Source organism: Ornithodoros turicata, chromosome 1 (assembly GCF_037126465.1).
Source record: "Ornithodoros turicata isolate Travis chromosome 1, ASM3712646v1, whole genome shotgun sequence".
NCBI classification, from domain to species: domain Eukaryota; kingdom Metazoa; phylum Arthropoda; class Arachnida; order Ixodida; family Argasidae; genus Ornithodoros; species Ornithodoros turicata.
The window spans coordinates 105,510,688-105,517,853 of NC_088201.1; the positions used below are offsets into that span (position 1 = coordinate 105,510,688).

The window sequence follows — 7,166 nt, forward strand, 5'->3', positions numbered from 1 at the left end:
ACGGAGCGCTCAGGAATAATCGTAGCGTTACCGCACGTCGCTACGAAGCTCAACGTCCAACCCAGGCAAAAATCTGGACTGGTTCCAGAATGGTTCCATTTGAATCTGGACTGGTTCCATTTGAATGTGGATGGTCCCGGAATGGTTCCAGTTGAATCTTGATGGTCCCAGCTGGATTCGCAAGTGGGGTGGCTGGTTCCACATTGGTGAAATCAGTGGTACCACTCTGGCCTCAAATGGTTCCAGAACTTACAGTGGGAGCCTCACAGGTACCATTTTGTTCCCACAATGGTCAATTGGACCACTTGAGGTTCCAAGCTGGGCAGCTTCCCCCTTTGAGATCCGTTAGGGGAAGAAGAGTCCACTCTTGCCATATACCCTTCTGTTTCTTTTTTGTTTTTTGCTTTTTTAGTCATTATTTTGATGTATTTTAGCACACGTATGATCTATATTTCTTGTTTTTTATCCGTTTACGTCTTCGATAAAATATATGCTGTAACTTCAATTCGTGCTCATATTCTCATCTAAAGGCAAATGTCATAAAATGTACCATCAAAATGTCAAAAGGCACAATCAAAAGATGACACACTCCGCCAAATAATTAGAAGAACTAAAAACAAACAGGTAATTGCACGGGCTGACCCAAAGCAGATGCAATAATTATGAGGGCGCTTCGGTGCGGCGGGAGGCTTTCAATTCAAATTCTAACGGCGGGCCGCGAGAGGCGAGAGGGAGCAAAGCGAGCGCAGTGCGCAGGCGCAGGCGTCAGCGTCAGTTTGAACTTTGACGCGGCGTTGCGAGGTCGTTTTTTTCTCTTCGGTTGCCGTGGCAGAGATCGGGCATCTCCTGTGCACTATTTACGTGGTTTTAGTGCGTTTTCTAAGACAACGTGATCACAATGATTCATGTGAAACATACTGGCGATATCTCGGAGAAGTTTCGACGCTAGGAAGACACGGCGTCCTCAGAAGAACCGGACGATGAAACGCCAAACGGACTGCACATAATGCTTCTTCCGATGTTAAGAGGTATAAGTGCTTACCGTGGTGCTTCGACTGCTACTGATTATATGTTTTATTTCAGGAGCTAGAGGAACCTGAGAAACATGGTTAGGACGAGTATAGAGATTAGGATCGTTTGGTGAAGAGGAAAATGGTACATGCCGCGACCTACATGGACGGAGGTGTCATCTTCTCTGAGAAAGTACAGGTGTCAGGTGGTCAACAAAACGCCGTGTTCCCTGTTGTTCATGTTGTCCGTGAGTGCATCGCAAATTCAACACAAGCACATGCCTCGTCTGAACGCAGTGAGTGATTACCCGTGTGCGACTAAGTACGTGAGAGATGTATCGATTATTTCTTTATCCTTAGTGTATGCTCATAGCAGAATAAACAATAGTTACTTGAACTGTATGTGCTTTTCTACGCATTACTTTCGGTCATGCATTTAGTGGTCCCATCTGCTAAGTGGTCGGATCCGAGACCACATAGCAGAGGGGACCACTGGATAAATTCCATTGGTTCCACTTCAAGTGGCACCACCGTGAAACTGGTTCCACTTTTAACTGGTCCCAGCCAGAGAATGGTTCCACATTCCAAGTGGTTCCTGTCCGATAATCCACTTCGAAGTGGTCCCACTCCAGATTTTTGCCTGGGAACACAAGACGACAGCAACAAGATATTAGCAAAGAGTAAAAATTGCAACACTACTGAACAAGTCCAGACATGCGACATCGCATACAAAACACTGCTCATCGGGGAAAAGGCCTAAGCCTGCGGCGGATCATCATAGAGCATACACAACTTCATTTTTCTATTTTGCGTAAACTAAACGCGGTCTGCTTCAAAAACGACGTACAAATTTTCTTAGGGAGCAGAGAAATATAGAAATTTCTACTCCGTGCTCAGATATCAGCATTTCTGCTCAAAAACCTTCAAAATTAAGCACAGCTTACTTCGTCAAGATATCGAACACCCAACGGAATCAAACAAACAACCCCACTTCCACTGGTAGAACACTATTCAGCTTTTACGCAGGAGGCTTTCTTCTATATAAAAAGTAGAGAAAAGAAGAAAAGCGCAGCGAAAAATTACACACACTTTTGCTCGCATAGCTATAAGAGAAAAATAAATAAAATAACGACGCACACGCTAATAAACTGTGACAAAGACACCCATTTCTGCTATCAGATAATTATTGCATAATGCTAAATACTCATTTGCATTGGCCCTGCGTGAAGAAAGCACAGGACAGGGATACACAATTTATCTTAAGCGAGCAGGGAAAGTCACTTCTACTGGGACAGCTTAATACCATAAAGTCTGAATTTTTGCAAAGAAAATAAAGCTTGAACAGCGCTACGAAGGTGACAGACACATACTAACAAACAAACAAACATTTCTATTCATTTCTATTGATAAAGGCGTAAAGCACACTACAAGGACAAAGCACACTGCTTCAGGAGAGCGCATCAAATGCAACGCAACAGGACCGGCTCTCATAAAATAGCCTACCCAAAACAAAGACTTCACCAGGTTCGCGAAGGCAATTCCATTAAAAACGCTCTCGATCTATCCTACAGATAGCAATGCAAGCGCTGCTACCCTTATTTTTTTAAACCATACCAGACGCACACTCACATTTTCACACTCACAAACACAAAGTCTATTCTCACAACCACATAAATCCACATTATTCCTCAGGTAAATAATTATCCTACCATCGTCAAAAGATGGCTCACTCTTGTATGCGATCGCAAAGCGATAGGTCCTCGTTCCGGATGTAATAGGATATCGCCACTCCACCGACGCGAACCAAAAAAGAAAGAAAGAAAGGAATGCACGTTCGCTATACCTCCACGAAGAAAACGCTGCCGTGCTTCTACGCAGCGATCATCATACAGGAGTGAATTGTCTTCTTCGTTTTCCTTTTATTTTCTTGCACCCATATATTTTGCAAGAATACTATAGAGACCCAACAGAGCAGTAGTGCGCTCCCATCAACACACCTTGGGCTGACCTTACACACCCGAAACCTTTTCTGAATACATTCTGCTGGCGCTGGAATAAAAAGATTTATCGCCAGGGTACAACAATGTCAGCTCTGCTTCCGTTTAAGTGATAAAACAGTGCGCCCCACGCGAGCCGCACACGGGCCCGTTCTCGGGACGCGACGCGCACGATTCCCCGTGCGAGCGCAACGCGGGCCTCGCGGTTTGGACGCGCGCGATCCGTTTCCCCGAGCAGGAGCACTGTTTTATCACTTAAACGGAAGCAGAGCTGACATTGTTGTACCCTTGCGATAAATCTTTTTATTCCAGCGCCAGCAGAATGTATTCAGAAAAGGTTTCGGGTGTGTAAGGTCAGCCCAAGATGTGTTGATGGGAGCGCACTACTGCTCTGTTGGGTCTCTATAGTGTTCTTGCAAAATATATGGGTGCAAGAAAATAAAAGGAAAACGAAGAAGACAATTCACTGCTGTATGATGATCGCTGGTAGAAGCACAGCAGTGTTTTCTTCGTGGGGGTATAGCGAACGTGCATTCCTTTCTTTCTTTCTTTTTTGGTTCGCGTCCGTGGAGTGGCGATATCCTATTACATCCGGAACGAGGACCTATCGCTTTGCGATCGCATACAAGAGTGAGCCATCTTTTGACGATGGTAGGATAATTATTGACCTGAGGAATAATGTGGATTTATGTGGTTGTGAGAATAGACTTTGTGTTTGTGAGTGTGAAAATGTGAGTGTGCGTCTGTGTGTGCGCGCGGACGCTTTTCTGAACCAGGGATCCCACTTGACAAGTAAGTTCTTTGTGTGTGCCTTTTCATGTGACACGAGTGATACATTTATGTACTATTGCGTGGAATAGTGGTTTAAAAAAATAAGGGTAGCAGCGCTTGCATTGCTATCTGTAGGATAGATCGAGAGCGTTTTTAATGGAATTGCCTTCGCGAACCTGGTGAAGTCTTTGTTTTGGGTAGGCTATTTTATGAGAGCCGGTCCTGTTGCGTTGCATTTGATGCGCTCTCCTGAAGCAGTGTGCTTTGTCCTTGTAGTGTGGTTTACGCCTTTATCAATAGAAATGAATAGAAATGTTTGTTTGTTTGTTAGTATGTGTCTGTCACCTTCGTAGCGCTGTTCAAGCTTTATTTTCTTTGTAAAAATTCAGACTTTATGGTATTAAGCTGTTCGAGTAGAAGTGACTTTCCCTGCTCGCCTAAGATAAATTGTGTATCCCTGTCCTGTGCTTTCTTCACGCAGGGCCAATGCAAATGAGTATTTAGCATTATGCAATAATTATCTGATAGCAGAAATGGGTGTCTTTGTCACAGTTTATTAGCGTGTGCGTCGTTATTTTATTTATTTTTTCTCTTATAGCTATGCGAGCAAAAGTACGTGTAATTTTTCACTGCGCTTTTCTTCTTTTCTCTACTTTTTATGTAGAAGAAAGCCTCCTGCGTAAAAGCTGAATAGTGTTCTACCAGTGTAAGTGGGGTTGTTTGTTTGATTTTGTTGGGTGTTCGATATCTTGACGAAGTAAGCAGTGCTTAATTTTGAAGGTTTTTGAGCAGAAATGCTGGTATCTGAGCACGGAGTAGAAATTTCTATATTTCTCTGCTCCCTAAGAAAATTTGTACGCCGTTTTCCAAGCAGACCGCGTTTAGTTTACGCAAAATAGAAAAATGAAGTTGTGTATGCTCTATGATGATCCGCCGCAGGCTTAGGCCTTTTGCCCGATGAGCAGTGTTTTGTATGCGATGTCGCATGTCTGGACTGTTGCAATTTTTACTCTTTGCTAATATCTTGTTGCTGTCGTCTTGTGTTAGACATTGAGCTTCGTAGCGACGTGCGGTAACGCTACGATTATTCCTGAGCGCTCCGTGTGTTTTTTGCGTTGTCCTCTGTTCGTGCGTGCGTGCGTGCGTGCATGCGTGTGCTTTTTCCTGATTTGTGATGTCATCGTGGCATGTCTGGACTTGTTTAGCAGTGTTGCAATTCTTCCCGCTGCTAGTATGTTGTTGGTGTCATGTTGTGCCAGCCGCGTGGCGATGTGAGGTGACCTGAGGTCTTAAGCCTTTTAACCTAAGCCTTTTAGCCTTAACCTAAGGATATTTGTGTATCCCTGTCCTGTGCTTTCTTTACGCAAGGGTAATGCGTCTCTGTATGTGGCACTATCAGATACCAGACATGAGTGTCTTTTTCTTGGTTTATTGGCATATGCTTCAGGTTTTTTAAGTCAAGCAAAAGTGCGTGTAATTTTTCGCTGCTCTTTTCTTATTTTCTCTACTTTTTATGTAGAAGAAAGCCTCCTGCGTAAAAGCTAAATAGTGTTCTACCAGTGGAAGTGGGGTTGTTTGTTTTATTTTGTTGGGAGTTCGATATCTTGACGAAGTAAGCAGTGCTTAATTTTGCAGGTTTTTGAGCAGAAATGCTGGTATCTGAGCACAGAGTAGAAATTTCTATATTTCTCTGCTCCTTAAGAAAATTTGTACGTCGTTTTCCAAGCAGACCGCGTTTAGTTTACGCGAAGTAGAAAAATGAAGTTGTGTATCCTCTATGATGATCCGCCGCGGGCTTAGGCCTTTTCCCCGATGAGCAGTGTTTTGTATGCGATGTCGCATGTCTGGACTTGTTCAGTAGTGTTGCAATTCTTACTCTTCGCTAATATCTTGTTGCTGTCATCTTGTGTTAGACTTTGAGCTTCGTAGCGACTTGCGGTAACGCTACGATTATTCCTGAGCGCTCCGTGTGTTTTTTGCGTTGTCCTCTGTGCGTGTGTGCGTGCGTGTGCTTTTTTCCTGATTTGTGACGTCATCGTGGCATGTCTGGACTTGTTTAGCAGTGTTGCAATTCTTCCCGCTGCTAGTATGTTGTTGGTGTCATGTTGTGATAGCCGCGTGGCGATGTGTGGTGACCTGAGGTCTTAAGCCTTTTGCCTGCTCACCTAAGGAAATTTGTGTATCCCTGTCCTGTGCTTTCTTTATGCAAGGGCAATGCGTCTGTGTATGTGGCACTATCAGATACCAGACATGAGTGTCTTTTTCTTAGTTTATTAGCATATACTTCATGTTTTTTAAGTCAAGCACAAGTGCGCGCAATTTTTCGCTGCTCTCTTCCTCAAATCACCGATTTTACGCAGAAGAAAGTCGCATGGTGCAGCTGAGAAGAGGGTTTCTCTGATTGTTTGTTAGATGCTGTTAGGAGCTCGGTATGTTGAGGAAGTCAGCTGTTAAAGGTATCCGTGAAGAAATGCTTGCATCTGAGCGCAGGATAGGAATTCCTGAAGCACGGCACCCTCAGTGTAAATTAGTTATTTTGGATGTGAGTCTGCTTCACTGCATGACAAGGCTGAAATGTGGAGACAGAAAAAAATGGAGCGCTTCATTAATAGCGATCCAAGGAATAGGGCAATTATAGTTTCCATAGAAAGTAGAATTTTAATGGGCTCCTAAAATTATAGTTTAGTTGTAGTTTTTCTAAACTGCAATGCAATAATCATTAATATAGTATAGGAATGCCATCGTGTTCCCGTAAAGGCGTTCTCTGTCTTGTGCTTTGGCGTGCGCGAATGGAACTTTGCTCCCCGGCTTTCCCGCCTTTTTGCTCGCAATGCGCGAATGGAACTTTGCCCACCCGGCTTTCGCGCCTTTTTGCTCGCAGGTGTAGCCTCAGACAACGAATGTATGAGCATAGAAAGGGTCATGTATTACATAAGCCTGGAGGTGATGTTGAGTGGACTCACTTATTATTTTAAAGAGCAGTGGTAGTTTACTGTAATTCTAATGACCATGATGAGCCTTTGGGGTGAAAATCGTTAATATGCGGGGTGCTTTTTTGTTGGATTTTAATGAGAGAATGAATGTCATTAAGAGTAGGACAAAGGAAATAAACTTGCGATTCAATAAATAATAGGAGTCTTTGCCGCTGTCTTCTGCTTCAGACAGGATGTGATGACGTTACGCAGTCTGTAGCAATGCATTGACCGTTACAGGAAAAAAGTGTAGAAATAGAAAGATGGTGTGTATTGTCCTGGACGGATTTATGATGAGCACTGTTTTTGAATAAGAGGAGTGCGTGTGCTTAGAAATAGTTTGATACTGGTTTTCTTCATTGTTTCTTTTCTCTTTTTTCCCCCTTGTTGTCTGACAAACATGCGCTGACATGCCT

At 43.5% G+C, this 7,166-nt stretch overlaps 1 long non-coding RNA gene across 1 annotated transcript; it reads left to right on the forward strand.

Moving 5' to 3' along the window:
* Positions 1–762: 762 nt before the first annotated feature.
* Positions 763–1,412, forward strand: LOC135367379 (uncharacterized). The gene is made up of 2 exons (XR_010414446.1): positions 763–1,028; positions 1,084–1,412. It is a non-coding gene; the product is annotated as an uncharacterized LOC135367379 (long non-coding RNA).
* Positions 1,413–7,166: the final 5,754 nt, after the last annotated feature.